The sequence below is a fragment of the Octopus sinensis genome, linkage group LG14 (genome assembly GCF_006345805.1).
Source record: "Octopus sinensis linkage group LG14, ASM634580v1, whole genome shotgun sequence".
Taxonomy (NCBI): domain Eukaryota; kingdom Metazoa; phylum Mollusca; class Cephalopoda; order Octopoda; family Octopodidae; genus Octopus; species Octopus sinensis.
The window spans coordinates 34294309-34312999 of NC_043010.1; the positions used below are offsets into that span (position 1 = coordinate 34294309).

The window sequence follows — 18691 nt, forward strand, 5'->3', positions numbered from 1 at the left end:
CACTAAGTTATGGGGATGTAAACACACCAGCATCGGTTGTCAAGTGATGTTGGGGGGACAAATACAGACACACAAACACACACACGCATATATATATATACATACATATATACGATGGGCTTCTTTTAATTTCCATCTACCAAATCCACTCACAAGGCTTTGATTGGCCCAAGACTATAGTAGAAGACACTTGTCCAAGGTGTCACACAGTGGGACTGAACCCAGAGCCAAGTGGTTGGTAAGCAAGCTACTTACCACACTGCCGCTCCCATGCCTATTCTAGAGTAAGATTCAAATATACATACTCTAGTACCAGATGGATTACTTAACATGCTTTAGGGAATGTTGTATAATTAAAAAATAAACATACAGAAAATAGTTAGTGAACTGAATGTTTAATTTTGGGTTTTATGTTAATTTATCAAAAACTGTTGTTCAAATTGATAATTAATCAAATTAGTAGCAAATATTTGAAACATGGAAAATAGGTTAAAAGAGAAAGGTTATATTGTCATGTTTTATTGGAATTATAATCATATTTGTTAATTAAAATGCCATACAATATATAATCTCATGTTATGGACAACTGCTTGTTTGTGTGTGTGTGTGTATGTGTGTGATGTTTACAGTCTAATAGCACCAGTTTGTAGACTGTAAAAATATCACAAACACACACATTAACTACACAAATATTATATTTTGATAAAAAAAAATTTTAATAAAATGTGATGATGTAGCCTTATTTTTAAATTTGTAATAATTAAGCGAATTGTTGGTTTGAATAACTTTTGAGTAATTTTCGATAAATTGTATTTTGATCAGCTGTTTGTTTGATTATCATAATTTAGATAGCTTGATGTTCAGATCAGTTGACTGTGGGACAGCAAATGGTTTGTAGCATGTAACAAATACAGTACAGATTCTGTGACCAAGACACTTAATTCTAAATAGACCAGTTCACTTTATTGTAAACAGATACCGAAATATAGTAAAATTCCTTAAAATAGGTAGCAGTTGTACAATAAAATTCACATGAAATCCAACAGTGGTGTTTAGCCCCATAGCAGGCCTGATCCAGTAGATATATGATCAAAGACATTATAGCTGTGCCTTTCACATTTTTTATTCTGACATAAGTATTCTTAGGACTGTAGTAGGTAATATGTCGTTTGTTTATTTTCAAGAATTTAAGGCGTGACTTGTAAGAGATTTGGCTGCTATATTTCTATATGGGATTACAAATTGCACAAATCAGAGAGCAACAGGAAAAAGCGCAATAGGTCAGCCAACCATCTCAAGCAGGTGACAAAAAAGGCAGTGCTTGAATTTGAACAACGCATTGCAGCTAACCCTGACAGCAAAGGGTTCTGGAAGTATGTGCACTCAAAGCAGAGATCCCACTCTCCTGTTGGTCCCCTTCGCAATCCCCACACAGGACAGATTACTGGCAATCCCGAAGAATGTGCAGAAATCATTGCTGGATGCTATGCCGGCATCTTTACTGTCGAAGACCAAAATGTTCCATCATCATCACCACTATGCAATTTACACCAGCAATGCTGCAACGCCACCTAAAGAATAAACGCAATTATGCCTCTCCTGGTTTCGATGGTGTTACATACCAACTTCTCAAACGTGGTGGGTACTTTCTTCTAAGCCAACTTTCTCTATTCTTCCAATTCTGTCTTGACAATGGTGTTACTCCAGAACAGTGGAAAACTGCCAGTGTCATCCCTCTGTTCAAAAAAGGCGACCACACATCGCCTGTCAACTATCGCCCCGTCAGTCTTACCAGCTGCATCACCAAACTGATGGAATCCTGTATCAGGGAAACCCTCTGGAACTTCTGGAAGTCTCACAGCCTCATCCAGCCGTCACAATTTGGATTTATTCCTAACTCCAGCTGCTGTAATCAACTCATCGAGTTTCTTGAGGATGTTACCCAAATCACTGATCGCGGATCCTGGGTGGATGTTGTTTACCTGGACTTTGCTAAGGCTTTTAACTCTGTGCCACACAAAAGACTTATGGTGAAGCTTTCTGCGTTGGGTGTAAGAGACGAACTCTATAACTGGTTAAAGTCCTTTATTTTCGGCCGAAAAGAGGTTGTCACAGTTCTAGGACAGCACTCTTCGCCCTATGAGATGACATCTGGTGTGCCGCAGGGATCTGTTCTTGGCCCCCTTTTATTTGTTGCATAAGTTAATGACATAGATGCCAACTTAAAGAATGCCACAGTGCTGAAATATGCAGATGACATCAAGCTGTACCTCGAAATAAAGAGGTCAAATCCTATACACTATGGATCTCTATTGCAAGCAGACTTGGACACAATGCAGCAGTGGATCATGGACTGGCAACTCAAGCTGGCTGTGGACAAATGTACCACCATGCATTTTGGGAGGAGAAACCCAGCGTCCACCTACTCCCTCCACAACACTAGTCTCAAAAAGTCTTCAAGTGAACGTGACCTGGGTGTTATTGTCGACAGTGATTTGCGTTGGACAAAACACATCGCCAAAATTGTCAAGAAGGCTGAGGGTGTCTTGGCATCCCTCACCAAATCCTTTGTGAGCCGCTCTCCGGCTATCTATCTGCGGCTTTATATAGCTATGGTAAAACCTCACCTGGAATTTGCATCACCGGTCTGGAACCCCTATCTTGCCCAGGACATCAATCGTCTGGAAGCTGTTCAGCGACATGCAACCAAAAGAATACCCTCCATCAGGCATTTGCCATATCCTGAACGCCTTACTTCCCTGGGCATGGACACGTTGAAACTCCGACGCCTGGCAGCTGACCTGGTAGACACCCATAAAATTATCAACCATCGCACAAACAATAACACTGAGCACCTCTTCAAACTCCACCCATCTAACACCCGTGGACATATTTACAAAGTAAGAAAACAGCACAGCTCCCATGACTTCAGGAAACATTTTTTCATGCTGAGAGTTGCTGAAGCGTGGAACAAACTGCCGGCATCGGTTGTTAGTTGTCGGAGCACTGCATCCTTCAAGACTTCCATGCTTCCTGAGATTCGCCAACACTACACTTGATTTTCTCCCCCCCCCCATACACACACAAGCATGTTCACTTTCCAGACATTTCTACATTACTGCATGTACTTTATATGCACTTTCTGACAAGTTGTGGTGCACCTGAGCACTGTATACAATAATTTCATTATTATTATTATTATATTGTCAATTAAGTGAATTGTGGCGCATTCATGGTTTAACTCTTGGTCAACTGTGATCTGGTAAATCCTATGATCAACTGCAATTTGGGAATGGATATCCTGTTTTATTTTTATTTTATCAGACTATGTCTAGGGCTTCATTGTCCATTGCATATGCTCTTTGTTATAACAGTAGGCTGTGATTTTGAGCAGTTTGGTTATTATATTCAGTAGTTTGAGAAAGCACACAGAAAATTTCTTGTTGGCTTAAGGTTTTATATTCTGAGGCCAGTGAGCTGGTTGTTTTAAATGATTACAGTAGAGATGGTGATGACACTACATGTTGAGTTAAATTCCTGTAATTTCTAGTTTCCTATCCAAAGAAGAGAATACCTCATTTGTTTAAACCTTTTGTAGTCATATTTCTAATGAAAAACAGAGCCTTTGTTTCAATTAATTTTGAAAATAATAAAGAAATTCATGATATAAATTTGCTATCATTAAGATGTTTTTTTTAAACATAAATTAACATGATAGTTTGACAGAGGGTTTTTTAATTTAGATCACTTTGAAACTGAAAGTTTGTATCATAGAACCATGACTATCTCAGGTAGGGTGGTATCTAAAGAGTTAAGATGTTCAGAGAACAGAGATGACCCCATCAACTCCCTTCTAATGGTTGAAGGATGCTCTCCAATTCACTATCAAACAACTGTGTACAGCCTTATTATAGTGTTTGTCCTGTATACATGAGTCATATATATATATTTCTGTAAAGCTTTAAATAACTCAAATTGAAACAGTTGCTTTTCTGGTGGGGCTTCCACCCCCTACCATATTCTTTAATAACAAATTTATTGGTTCAATAATAATTCTTTAAATAAAATTATTATGTAAACAGTTGAGAAAAACAAAAAAAAAGAACAAAGAAAAAAATGTTATGGAGCAGGGAGATGGAAGTAATGTCACAGCAGTATTTACATGCACAGCATGTTAATTTGAAACTTTATTTTTGTGAGGACTTGAACATATATATATATATATATATACACCCCCCCTCATCATATATAAATGAAAAAAGAAGAAAAATAATTCAAAACAAACACCCCAAAAATAAATAAATAAATGCACCCTTTTAAAGCCTAGCCAGGCTCATTGGCCCAGTTTCCCGGTTTCAATGGCGTATGTGTTCCCCAGCTAGACAGGACGCCAGTCCATCACAGCGTTACTCATTCTTGCCAGCTGAGTGGCTCAAGAATACAACACGTTACCCGGTCTAGGAATCGAAACCACAATCTTACGATCATGATGCTGACACCCTAACCACTAAGCCACGCACCTCCACAAACCCCAAAAAATATTTTCAAAAAAAAGAAAAAGAGATAAACAGGAGTTAGGGAACAGGTGACAGGTTCTTCATAAGAAAAAGAAAAATCAGAACCTCAGGAATATTTACAGGAAGCTACATTAGTTTTTGTCTGCAAGATTGTATATGAAACTCCTTTTGATATGTTGAGAAAGAGATTGTTGTTGTTGTAGTAGTAATAACAACAAAAGTTTCTTTATAAATTTTTTAAAAACAATAAGAAATGAACGGAAAATGGAATATTGTATTGTACCAAGAGACCATAAGAAATTTCGGTGAAGTCTTACAAGCGTGAGAAATGACAGGTGGAATTCTGTTAGATTTTTTTTGAAGGAAAGTTTACTTCTGTCCCTTCTCTTACATAATTAAAAAGAAAAAAAAAAGTAAGTGGGTTTGAAACAATTTCTTTTGGTTGTCTGAAGAAATTTTCAGATACCAAGATGTCGGCTTGAAAAAAAACAGAACACGAAACCAAGGAAACACACACACACACACTGAATCGGCCATTATTCTCATGTCATTTATATTATATAGACAGAGACAGAAAACTTAAATAGAAAGTAACTTTGCAGATTATCGTTAGTTATTTATTTCTTCAGTAATCCTTTTGTTACCAATTTTCTGTTGAAATACACTGCTTTTTGTTTCAATTAATTTTGAGAATAATGAAAAATTTTGTAAAATAATTTTTTTCATTATTAAGTTGGTGCTAGGAGAACATACATCAAGTTGAAATTTTGATGGAAGGTTTCGATTTAAATCACTTTAAATAAGGAAGTATCAAAAACTAGGGGCAGCTTCCGGTGGGTTGGTATGAAAAAGTTAAAATTAATTAAAATGTCTTTTTCAAAAGGGTTATCATTTTGGGGAGAAATACTGTAACAGAGATATACTGTTAATATCATCACTGACTGGAGAGATAGAAAACAGACAGCCTAGTCTATGTATAGGTTGAGAGAATTACTTCTAACAGACACTATGCCTGAAATTTAGTAGGAGTGAAGCAGTCAATTATATTGACCTCCATGTAGTTGACTGGTATGGAAGGATGGAAGGTGAAGTTGACCCCAGTAGGGTTTGAGCTTACAAAGTAAAGAACCAGAGGGGCAACAAATAATAGAAACAAATACAAAACATGGGGTTTGGGCAAATTCAAAAGAAAATACTGAAGTATAACAACAGACATTTTACCAGGAGAGAATATAAAATCTGAATAGCCTATAACAGAAATAGGGAACCTGTGGCTTTCTGAAGTGTTAAGGACAACCATCTGAAAGAAGTACACATCTGAGGAAGAAAAATCTTCACATTGTAATATATTTTTGTTTATTTAGTTTTATTTAAAAACATATCTTTTCAGCAAACTGCAAATTCTAGACACATCTATTTATAATCTTTTTTCTTTATCTATACTTGTAATAACAATTATGTTTAAAGTATAGAAATCTAAAGAAATTTTCAGAAAAGAGAAAATAAGATATAAATACAAACTTGTTATCAAGTGCAAGCAGTCATTGAATGATAACAGGAATATGATTAGGAAAACCTGTCTCTCACACCAGTTCACAGTCTCTGCCTTTCTGGTCTCTGAGGCTGAAGAGGAGATTACCACTCTGAAATGCATACATCCCACAGTCTGGTTAGGGAATGTTGTGAACTGACTTCTTGGTGACAAAATACAGTGAATGGCTTTCTTACAGGTTTGAATATGCCTCAAGCATATTTGAACTAGTAACAAGTTTGTGTTTATACATGTCACCGCTTAGCACTGACACCCCATACAAAAAGTTATGACGGAGAGGGCTTCATCTGAAACTGTTCCATTTTTGTATTTGGGGTTTTTAATGAATATTTTATAAAATAATAGGTTTAGTATAAAAATTCTTTCGAAATGCAGCTTTGTCAGATGATAGTTTTAGCTTCAGTGTGGCCTGGTCAAAAGGCAGTTCAATATGGCTTTTCAGTATAAAAGGCCCCCAAATAACAGTAGTACATTCTGAGCTGTTTAGTATCAGGATCTACATGAAGGGTTCCTGATAATCAGAAACAAGGTCAATATACTTTTTTGAGGGTATACAACTAATAAAGTTGATGGATAAAAAAGGAAAACAGACCTTCCTTTTTTACTGCCTCCTCACTAATGGTGATGAGGTCTGAACCTAAAAAGCCAAAGTTGAATAACTATATTTAGTGAAACCACCAGATGAATTGATGTCCTCTTACTTTAGTCAGTCTCCCATCTCCACCCCCACCCTTTACTGTGAGCTGGAGTGGAACTTTAAAAAGGTACAAAACTAAATAACTATATTACATTTAATGCTGTGCTGCACATCCTCACTAGTCACAATCATGACGACCTTCAACTCAGTAATAAATGAGCGATCAGGGAAGTCTCTTGTTCAGTGGGGTCCATATAAGATTTTTATTTTTGGTGGTGGGGTCTACACAAGCAAAATAGGTCAATAGGCCCATGAAAAAATTTTACTTCAGATGTATTTATTGCAAGAAACAGCTAGGTTTCTTTCTCTAATGATTTACATAGCTTAACTTGCTTCCAGCTACTGAAACATGTTCTGTCAGAGAGTGCTACTGTAAACCTACACAAGTGAAATTTGTGAAAAACAAAATAAGAATTTTGAAAGAAGTATCTATAAAACTAGTTTTTAAACATCGAATGATTATGAGGTGTCCACCAAAACAAAATAGTAATCAAAAGGAGCCATAAATAAAAATTATGGTTGAGACCCATTGCTGTAGTTAGTCAATGATTGCTAGAAATAGCAGCTAAATTCCACTCAAATCACACTCTGCTGTCTTAAAGTAAAAAGGCAGGATGATGAAAGCTAGAATGCTTTGATTACAAACCTAATAAATAGCAACTTACTAAAAGTTTTTGATTGAGACAAAAAGTCAGCAATTTTGAAAGAAGTGGTTAGTCAACTCCATCTCCTCCAGAACTTGACTAGTACTTTCCCAACCCTGAGAGGGATGAAAGGCCAAGTTGACCCTAGTGAGATTTAAACATGGAATGTAAAGAGCTAGGAAATAACACCTTTATAATAATAAAACCAGCGATAAATATGATCTACAGTACTTCCTGTTTCCTAATTTATACTATAAATGGTCAAGTTATCCATACAAGATTGTATTCTTAAAGTAACTCTTAGGTAAAAATCAGTGTAACAAAGTGTAATGAAGCTGGTTCTTTGAATGACAAGTACAGACCATTCAATACAGCTGCTCATGCAGTTTTCTTCTACTTAATTGAACACACACCTTTCTCTTTCATGTTTCAGTCATTGGACTGTGGCCATGCCGGGGATTTGCCATGAAGGCTTTAATTGAACAAATTGGTTCCAGTACATAGTTTTTTTTTTTTAAATCTGATACTTATTCCATTGGTCTATTTTGACGAACAGCTTAGTTACAGGGATGTACACAAATCAACACTGGTTGTCAAGTGGTAGGGGGATAAACACAAATGCACAGTATATTTATATAAGTTTGTTTGTTATGACTAATTAGAGAGATCATTGGTTTCAAACCTGTAAAACTCTTAGTGAATCCAAAGGTCACTTTCTGACCAGCCATAACAAACAACCTAAGTATTTCTGCTCTAAAGTTTTTGAGTGTGCTGCTTTTCAGATCTATGAACTACTGGCCTATATATATATATAATATATATATATATATATATATATATATATACACACACACGTGTGTGTGTGTGTATTCTTTATTAGTGTATTAAGGCTACCATTGAGGTTTTGTGTTAAGAAAAATATGGAGACAAACACCATTCCTCCATGTCATCGGCTTGCTTGAAAAATTGTTAGCATATTAAGATTTCTTTTTTACATGAAACCAATGATAGCCTCAATACCCAAATAAAGAATACACACACACACAAATCTATCCACCAATGTGGTGTTGAGCACTTATTCTTGTTGTTCAACATTTATGTATATATATATATATAAATAAATATATATATATATATATATATATATATATATGCACGCACACACACATACACAATAGGCTTCACACAGTTTCCATCAACTAAATTTACTCATAAGGTATTTATTTATTTATTGCCCACTGAGGGCTAAACATAGAGGGGACAAAACAAGAACAGACAAAGGGATGAAGTCGATTACATTGACCCCCAGTGCGTAACTGGTACTTATTTAATCGACCCCGAAAGGATGAAAGGCAAAGTCAACCTCGGCAGAATTTGAACTCAGAACATAACAGCAGACGAAATATCGCTAAATATTTCGCCCAGCGTGCTAATGATTCTGCCAGCTTGCTGCCCTTAATTTACTCATTAAGGTATTGCCATGCCACTGAACCGAAAACTATTTGATTGCCTAGCGAGCTTCTTAACCGCACAGCCATGTCTGCATCTATACATACATACATATGAAAATATTTCTGGTTTAAAACAATTTTGGGTTTATACAAAATCTGCTTGAATTTCTTTAGCTTTGGTGCATCTAAAAATCATCAATCAATATGTTTGGTGGCTTAATCTGGCAATTAGTGTTTGTGATATATGCTTGCGTTTGTAATATAATATAATATAATATAAACTCTTTTTTAAGAAGTTTGAATGCAAATGAAGCTATAAATAAATGATAGCTCATAAATATCGAGTAAATATACCCATTAACTGGAAGGGGTGTATTTACCTGATATTTTACAAGCTATTATTTATTTATGGCTTCATTTACATGTGATCTTAAAAAAGAAAAAGAGACATATTTTTAAACTTCTCAATGCTTCAACAAAATCACATGCGCACACACACACACATACTTGCACATGTACACAAAGATATGGAAGAAAGAGTAGGAAGCAACAGCATTCATGTGTTACCAAGTGTATTGGCAAAGGGTGGGATGTTCAAAGAGGCACTTAAAATGAAGTTCAGGAATTAAGATTTTAAGAATTTATATACCTGCACTATAACAGTGTCAAAATAATAATTTCTAACAGAGGTACACAACCAGAAATTTAGGAAGAGGGGGCAGGTGATTATATTGACCCTAATCAAGTACTTTATTTTTGTTAATCCTCGCCCTGGAAGAATGAAAGGCAAAGTTGACCTTAGTGGAATTTGAACCAAGAATATGTTGTCTGATGCTAAGGCAGTGAGTCTGCTGACCAAGGTGGCCACCCCTGGTTCAGAAAAATCAGTAACCCAGAAAGGTTTTGGAACTAAAGCTTCTTGAAGAGTAATATTGTACCTGTACTTATTTTATCATGAAGGCACATGGTCTAAGGGTTAGAGCAGCAGACTCGCAGTCGAGGGATCGTGGGTTCAAATCTCAGATTGGGCGATATGTGTGTTTATGAGCGAAACACCTAAGCTCCATGCAGCTCCGCAGAAGGTAATAGTGAACTTCTGCTGACTCTTTCACCACAACTTTGTCTCACTCTTACCTCCTGCATCTTGCAGCTCACTTGCTATGGACTGGCATCCCATCCAGGTAGGGAACCTATACGCCAAGGAAACCGGGAAACCAGCCCTATGAGCCAGGCATGGCTTGAGAAGGAACAAACAACTTATTTTATCAATCCTGAAACAATATATATAAATTACCTTGGTGTAATCTAAAGACAGGAATTTTTCGACCAGGTTTACAAGACAAAATTTGTGTGGGTGGCGTTTGTGATGGTGTGATTCAGTAAACTGCATGCAGGGCAAAATACTTAGCAGCATTTTGTCTGTCTTTACGTTCTGAGTTCAAATTCTGCCAGGTTGACTTTGCCTTTCATCTTTTTGGGGGTCGATAAAATAAGTACCAGCCAAGTAATAGGGACCATGTGATCAACTTACTCCCTCCTCTGAAATTTCTGGCCTTGTGACAAAATTTGTGAAAGTATTTTGTCTAATGCCTTTTTTTTTTTTTTTTTTTGATTTCTAACACAGACACAAGCTCATGATACAGTTTTAGAAGAGAAGTATATTCAAATTAATTGGCCTACAGTAACTTGGTACAACATTGACTCTCAGGGAACCAGTGGTCTGAAACCTCTTACAATCTGCACTAATTTATGAGTAGTAACTTCAAATTCCTGGTTGTCAGACTAGTATCTTGTACTGTAAAGTGTTAATAAACTTGTATCATTTATACCAGTGGTTCCCAAACCTTTTTGGGCTGCTGGCCCCTAAGCACCCAGGCCACATTCCTAGCACCCCACCTAAACAGACCACTTTCTGAAGCAAATTCAAAACAACTGTATTTTCATAAAACTTGGCCTAATTAATCCATTATTTTGTTGCTCTTACATCTATTGCCCCCTTATTATTGTCCCACTTGTCTTCCACACCTCTTAACCCACCTAGATCTTTCAACTGCCCCAGGGGATACAGTACCACCTACTTTGGGAACCACAGACTTATACCAATGTACAGGTGTCTATATTTCATTTGATTATTCAGGTAAATTTAATATTTGCTTCCTTTCAGGTCTGCTGACTAAGGTGGCCACCCCTGATTCAGAAAAATCAGTAACCCAGAAAGGCTTTGGAACTAAAGCTTCTGGAAAAGTAATGTACCTGTACTTATTTTATCAACCCTGAAACAAAATACATAATTTTCCTTGGTGAAATCTGAAGACAGGATTTTCAACCAACTTTGCAAGGCAAAATTTGTGTGGGTGGTGTTTGTGATGGTGCGATTCAATAAACTGCATTATTTAATCAGATGTTGTTTCCGCCAACTCATTAGCTTTAAATTTAACAATAATAATATATTTTTGTTCTATTATAAGGTCTAACCATTGGTAATTAAACTCACATATTTCACTACAGATTAAATACAACAAAACATTGTGTCTGCTATTTTACGGATTCTGTCATCCACTACCCTCTTTTACTTGTTTCAGTCATTTGACTGTGGCCATGCTGGAGCACCGCCTTTAGTTGAGTAAATCGATCCCAGGACTTATTCTTTGTAAGCCTAGTACTTATTTTATCGGTCTCTTTTGCCGAACCGCTAAGTTACGGGGGCGTAAACACACCAGCATCGGTTGTTAAGCGATGTTGGGGGACAAACACAGACACGCAAACATATACACTCTTATATATACATATACACTCTTATATATACATATAGACGACGGGCTTCTTTCATTTTCCATCTACCAAATCCACTCACAAGGCTTTGGTCGGCTCGAAGACACCTATAGTAGAAGACACCTGCCCAAGGTGCCACGCAGTGGGGCTGAACCCGGAACCATGTGGTTCGTAAGCAAGCTACTTACCACACAGCCACTTCTATGCCTATAAACCTAATAATAATAATAATTTTTTCTACTATAGGCTCAAGCTTGAAATTTTGGCAAGAGGGAGATAGTCAATAAACATCTATCCCAGTACTCATTTCATTGACTCCGAAGGGATGAAGAGCAAAACTGATTTTGACAGAATTTGAACTCAGAATGTAATGCATTTTGTCTCACATGCTAATGATTCTGCCAGCTCACCACCTTTAATGGTTTTCAATTTTTGCACAAGGCCAGCAAATGTAAGGGAGGCGTTAAGTTGATTATATCGACCCCAGGACTTGGTTGGTAGTTATTTTATTGCCCCCCCCCCCCCCTCCTTCCCCCCATCAAAAGACCAAAGACAAAGTCAACCTTAGTTGAATTTGAACTCAGAAAATAAAGACAGACAAAATGCCACTAAACATTTTGTCCTGTGTGCTAATGATTCTGTCAGCTTGCTACCTTAATAATAATAATAATAATAATAATATTAATAATAATCCTTTCTATTATAGGCACAAGGCCTGAAATTTAGGGGGAAGAGATAAGTTGATTACATCAACCCCAGATTCAACTGGTGCTTTTCTTTTTTTATTGACCCCTGAAAGGATGACAAGCAAAGTCAATCTCAGCGAAATTTGACCTTAGAACATTAAGACAGATGAAATACTGCTAAGCATTTTGCCCCAAGGGCTAATGATTCTGCTAGCTTGACACTTTAATAATAATAATAATATTAATGGTTTTAAATTTTGGTACAAGGCCAGCAATTTTCAGGGTAGTGATAAAGTTGATTACATCAAGCCCAGAGCTCAACTGGTACTTATTTTATCAAGCCTAAAAGGATGAAAGTCAAAGTAGACCTTGGCAGGATTTGAACTTGGAACGAAGACGGATGAAATGCTGCTAACCATGTTGCCTGGCATGTGAACAATTCTGCCAGTTTGCCACCTTAATGATAATAATCTTGGGCGAAATGCTTAGCAGCATTTTGCCTGTCTTTACATTCTGAGTTCAAATTCTGCTGAGATCAACTTTACTTTTCATCCTTTAAGGGCCGATAAAATAAGTATACCAGTTGATCACTGGGGGTCAATATAATTGAATTCCTCTCATCCCAGAAATTGCTGGCCTTGTGCCAAAATTTGAAATCATCATTATTATTATTAATTATACTAATAAAGTCCCATTCAAATCTTAGGAGTGATTATGTGACTCATTCGCTTCCTCAAAATTTCTGACCTTGTACCTACATTAAAAATATTGGTATTGCTTTTTGACTACTGCATTGTAGTTTGAAACCAAATTGTTGATAGTTTGCTTCTTTCAAGGATTAAAAAAAAATTTTTTTTGTGTTTCATCTTTTGGGGTTGACCTCAGCTACAAGTGTTAGGTCAGTTTGTTTCTCACTTCACTGGGGCCATACCTCTTATTAAAAAAAAAATGTTTCACAAAAAGTGATAATAAATAAAAGAAAATAAACAATAATATAAAGTGTTGTTCTCCAACAAATTTATGGTCAAGCCAGTGGCAGTTGATCCTTCTGGTGTTCTTAGCCCCTGGACCATATCTCTGCTCACCACTATCAGGGCAGAGATTGCTATCTGTAAGTGCAAGTTCTGTGAGTCAGAGTGGTTATTTCAGCACATCTCTCACTATCTTTTGGGGCAACACCTTTTCCATTTTGTCTGCTGATACCATGAGAAGTGTTTTCATATTGTGAGAGGCAAGATTCTTTGCTAATACTTCTATTTACATATACACACACCATACAAAGATCAATGCACTCACTAAAAGTAAACACAGATGGTATCATGTTTGAAAGCTGAACAAGAGAGGAAGGTGGGAATCAGTGAGGGGAGTTGCTTACTTTTACTCCTTTCACTGAGGAAGACATTGATGTAGCCCAATCAGCAATGACACTTCCATCACCACGACCACCACTGATGTCACACAGATGCTCTTGAGGAGAAGACAAAAAGGAGCAGCAGTAATAACCACCACCCACCTGCCAAGCATCAGCAACAACAACCAAAAGTGAGGAGAAAATTATCATCATCATCATCATCATTGCTGCCATCACAACAAGCTCAACAAATAGGCCAAATACTACAACACTAAGCAATACAATCACCACTATTTCCCTGTGATAACTAGCAATGTCACCTCTGAAGCCAGCAGCAGCAACAAGTGGAGGCGCAATGGCCCAATGGTTAGGGCAGTGGACTCGTGGTTTCGATTCCCAGACCGGGCGTTGTGTGTGTTTATTGAGCGAAAACACCTAAAGCTCCACGAGGCTCCAGCAGGGGGTGGTGGTGACCCTTGTTGTACTCTCGCTCCAACTTTCTCTGTCTTTCTTCCTGTTTCTTGTCCCCGACTTTCTACGCAACCACTGAGCCTGGATGCTCATTCATCCATCTGTCGATGCTCTCGGTGTCAGGGGTTGACTTGCTTTGTCTTCTGCGGGTCTTACGAATAGAAAAGGACCACGTTTTGGACCTCTCCCACTGGGACGAAGACCACTTCGCTCAACAGCAACAACAAAAACACCAGAAGCTATAGCTATAACAAAGTAGCTTTTCATTTGTGAGTGTAACAAAAGCAACAGGTGACTGGAGATGAAAGAAGAATAATTAAATGAAGCAGGTGGGCTCATCCAAAAGGATAGAAAAGACCTTGACTGTGCATGGTGATATACTAGTTCATAACTATAAAAGCCAGAGGATTAAAAAGCCTAAGTAGAGAAGTGCTGCAGGAGGAACATTGGGGATGAAAGTGAAGGTGATGGATATGTTAACCAAAAAAATTAGCTTCTGATGGCTGGTGGCAGCTGTTTCAGGAAATGAAGAGGCTGAAACAGCAATCCTTGATGCACTCTAGCTACAGCAGATCAGAAAGAGAATTAGAGCTCCTCATCCAACTGGATCAAGGAAAGCTCGTAGGCACTCCCAAATTGGTAGCATTGTCAAATAGTACCCAGGTGTTTGTAGTAGGAAGAGAGTTAAGGTGCTTACCATCTAACAACTTTCTGTCCTTAGTAGGAGGCAAAACAGGAAACTATCACTGCTGCTACCACCATAAGGTTCAGTCCTTGCTGTGGTGTGATGGCTTGTGTACATCAATGACCCTGAGAAAATTCCAGGGGAGGACAAACTCTAGATAGGGTTTCCTATGTTGGACTGAACAGATCAAAAAGTAAAAGCCAAACTAATATGGACCACCTTTTCCCAGAGATAAAAACAGATTTGCATAGGGCCCCTACTTAGGAAAAAAAAAAGCAAAGTTACAGAAGCATTGATGACAATTCAAAACCAACAAGACCTGGGAGAGGAAGGCCTTCTCTAAGAGAAACATGATGCAGCACAACAAAAGCTGAAAGGCAGAGCTGTAAAAGCTGGAATCTAACTGGGAAGAAGTAGAGTCAAGAGCAGTGGAGAAAAGTTGTTGATGGCCTATGTTCCTAGGCAGCGGTCACCAAACTATGGTCCGTGGCTAGATCTGTCCCACCATCACTGCACTGTAAAGTACTGGCAATGAGAGTTCATTTGCCTCTGGTATGGCATCACTGTTTAGAACAACTTATATATTTGGGCAAACATTTTCAAAAATGAGGTATGTGAAGTCAGCACATCGAACAAGGTTGACTGATGAACATTTGAAAGCAATTCTCTTGGTTGGATGCAGCAATTCCAAAGCAAATATTGATGATATCTTAAAAGCTAAAGACTAGTTTCACAAATCACACTAACCTTTTTTTCTGCTTAATTTGTGAGATTTGGATATGTGTGCACTGGGTGTGATATAACTCTTATTGTTAACGTTGCCTTCTTTGATAAATTTTTGGTAAATAAAAATGTTGGTTGTCTTTATTTTTTGTATAATCACTGTATTGTATTGAACAAAATAGTTATGTGGTTGCACTCATCATTCTCTCAGTTATCTGGCCCACCGTGAAAAAAGTTTGATGACCCCTGCTCTTAGGGATTGAAGGGCTTAAGTAAATAACACTGCTGCCAACCCCACATTTACAGCAGTAGAAACATCGCAACTCCATTAAAAAAAAAATGAAAAACAACCAAAAGCATCTCAGCATGCCCTCTCCGGTAAAACACAAACACATGAGCATACTTACCTTCATCACTTTCAGATCAAACTACTCAGATCCTGAGATGTGGTGAAGTTAAAATGAAAGCCACTTATCTTAGTCAGTGGCGAAGAAGAGAATAACAGTCTCCCCACCACTACCTCAAGCTGAAAGCCAGAAAGTCCAACAGAAAGGCAAAGAACTCATCAAACAGCCACATGCACAAACCACCACCACCACTACTACTACTAATACAACAAACATAAGAATAATCAAAATAACAGCTAAATCAGCAACCCCACCACCACGAACAACACAAACACAACATCACTAAAACATTAAAAGAAATAAAACTGCAACACCAACAGCCAAAAACAAAACCACTCCTTAACAAGTTCACTGTTGTAAATAGAAACAACAAAGAGTTGATGAGGTACATGGCACAATGCAAAATAAAAAAAATACACAAAAGTGGAGACCTTTGAAGAGTTCATTATTAAAACTCTCAGCACATAGATTTCTGTTTAAAATGTTAATAGCATTCTACATGATACTGAAAGGAAAATTCCCATATGACATGGGAATGTTTTGCAGTGGAGAGGACAAGAACCTTTTGGAGAAGCCTTTTCGAGACCTTTCTCAGTTAAGAAGACAAGATTATACATACATTATCATGACTATAGTGACTTCTTACTCCTTTTATTTTGTCTAATATGGTAATATTCAGGATAGGTTGTACAAAATGCATGCAACCCAGAGTTGACGTCAAAGTAAGGTCATTTGCTCAATGACCTAAGGTTAGTAGATATAGATATGGCAGCTGTCGGTGAGACTAGGATTTCCAGAATGCATGCACTTGCATCAATCTTCAATGATTATGAAATGCACACGTCTTTCATTTAGCACAGATCAGGTGGTGAGGTGGCAATGTTGTTTCACAAAAGTTTGGAACTCAAAGTATGAACAATCTTCCTGGACCCAAACAGAAACTTGATACTGGATGTGAACAGCACTGATGGTGGTACAGCGCCTTCAGGCTATTGGCTATTTATGCACTGACTGGAGTAGAGTGGTCAAATTTTTTCAGGCAACTAAGAATGTTCTTCTTGATGTTCTACTCTTCAACAGAAATTGAATTCCTTTTGAATGTATGCTAGATTTGTGGGAAGTTAGCCAAAAAGAGCCTTGATAAAATGTTAAGCCAGCACCAATTGTTTGACAGGTAGAGACTGGATATCCTAAATACATCAACATGGACATTAAGTCATCCACATTGGATCTAAACAGAGTATTTGTTAAGTCAGCAGATAGAGATAGTATAAAGCATCTACAATTTCATTTGGTTGGTGATACAAAACTGTGATCTGCATGGCTGACTTTGATACGGTGCATCAACAGGAAACCAGTTACTGAAAGCTGAGTCCGTGGTTGCTTACATGGATTGGATTAATGAATTAGTTAATTAGCAGTTGATAGGGCACTCATAAACTGGTGGTGGTAAGTCACTCAGCAGTGGACAGTTAGAGTAGAATTGATGGGATTTATCAGAGTGGTAGTGACAGAGAAAAATAGATTAAAGACAGCGTGAGCAATTAGTAATGTCATCATGTCTGATGTACTAGCAGTGAGAACGGTATGTAACTTTATTGCAAAACATGAAGATTTTATTGGCAGAGTTAAATGTATATGTGCTTAGACATGTTTGATAGGCCAGGTTTACAGAGCTATGATGTAACAACGAAACCAGAATTTGGTATTTGGCAGAGTAGCACTGGTATGCTCTTTGATTTCAGGAAGATGTTTATGGCCTTTCAGTGGTGTTTTGCTCAACTGTTGGGTACAAACAGCAGTTTGCACCATACAGTTGAGTAAACTGGTGACAGTACTTTTATACCTACATCAATGGCCTGCTATGGCTCATGGTTGACCTACAGTTGGTTGTTACTGAGCAGGTGAGGGAAATAACTCAGCTTGGATGTTCTGCCCTATGAGCTTTATGATCACATACCAAAGTTTTTAACTAACCTCATGCAAGATGCCTACTGCAACTGGAAGTAAAGTGGGAGAATTACCGGTTCTATGAGCTGAGATGTCGAAGTACTACTGAGGCAGGATCAGAACAAAAGCGACATTATCAATAAATTCTAGCCCATAACTGCTGAGCGCAGAGTTTAAGATATTGGCCAAGATGCTAGCAAAGTGGTTGGTGTTTATCATCAGGAAAGTGCATATCTGAGCAACCCTGACTTCTACTTTGTGACACACTAAAGAGAGAATTTCAGTAGATCAGTTGAAAGCTTTCAGTTGTGTTAATCTTAATTCTTCATGACTGTCCCCAGTGCAACCAGTTTTGGTCCTGTTTTAAGAGGCTGGATAACTTCAATGTACAGTAGAATCCTCTTGATGTTGAGGTTAAACAACCATCTATTGGAACTATTTTGAATCATGTGCTTAGTGCATCTGGAGACGAAATGTGTAATTCATTTATCTCTTTATGTAGACTCTCGAGGTTAACTGTTGTAGAAGCTGGTGGTGTTAATGGGTATCCTGTTTAGATTGCGATACGGATGAATAATGTAGGTATATGAAGATGATGTCACACAGTGGTGTTGGGCACCATGGAGGTGAAATAAATCAACACCATACTAAATGAATATCAGGTGATGTCAGGAGCAAAAATTTAACTGGACAAGTTGGTGAGCTTGTAGCATGGTACCTGAACAAGCAAGTCCCTATTGTGCAGTGCTAGACCAATGAGTTGGTTCACTTTATGAAATAGGATG

General features: G+C 37.6%; 1 long non-coding RNA gene across 1 annotated transcript; it reads right to left on the reverse strand.

Annotated features, from left to right (window-relative positions):
- Nucleotides 1–3044: 3044 nt before the first annotated feature.
- LOC118765948 lies at nt 3045–17046 on the reverse strand. Its single transcript, XR_005001856.1, has 3 exons — nt 15631–17046; nt 11189–11191; nt 3045–3054 (listed from the first exon to the last, which is right to left on the reverse strand). It is a non-coding gene; the product is annotated as an uncharacterized LOC118765948 (long non-coding RNA).
- Between the last annotated feature and the right edge of the window lie 1645 nt (nt 17047–18691).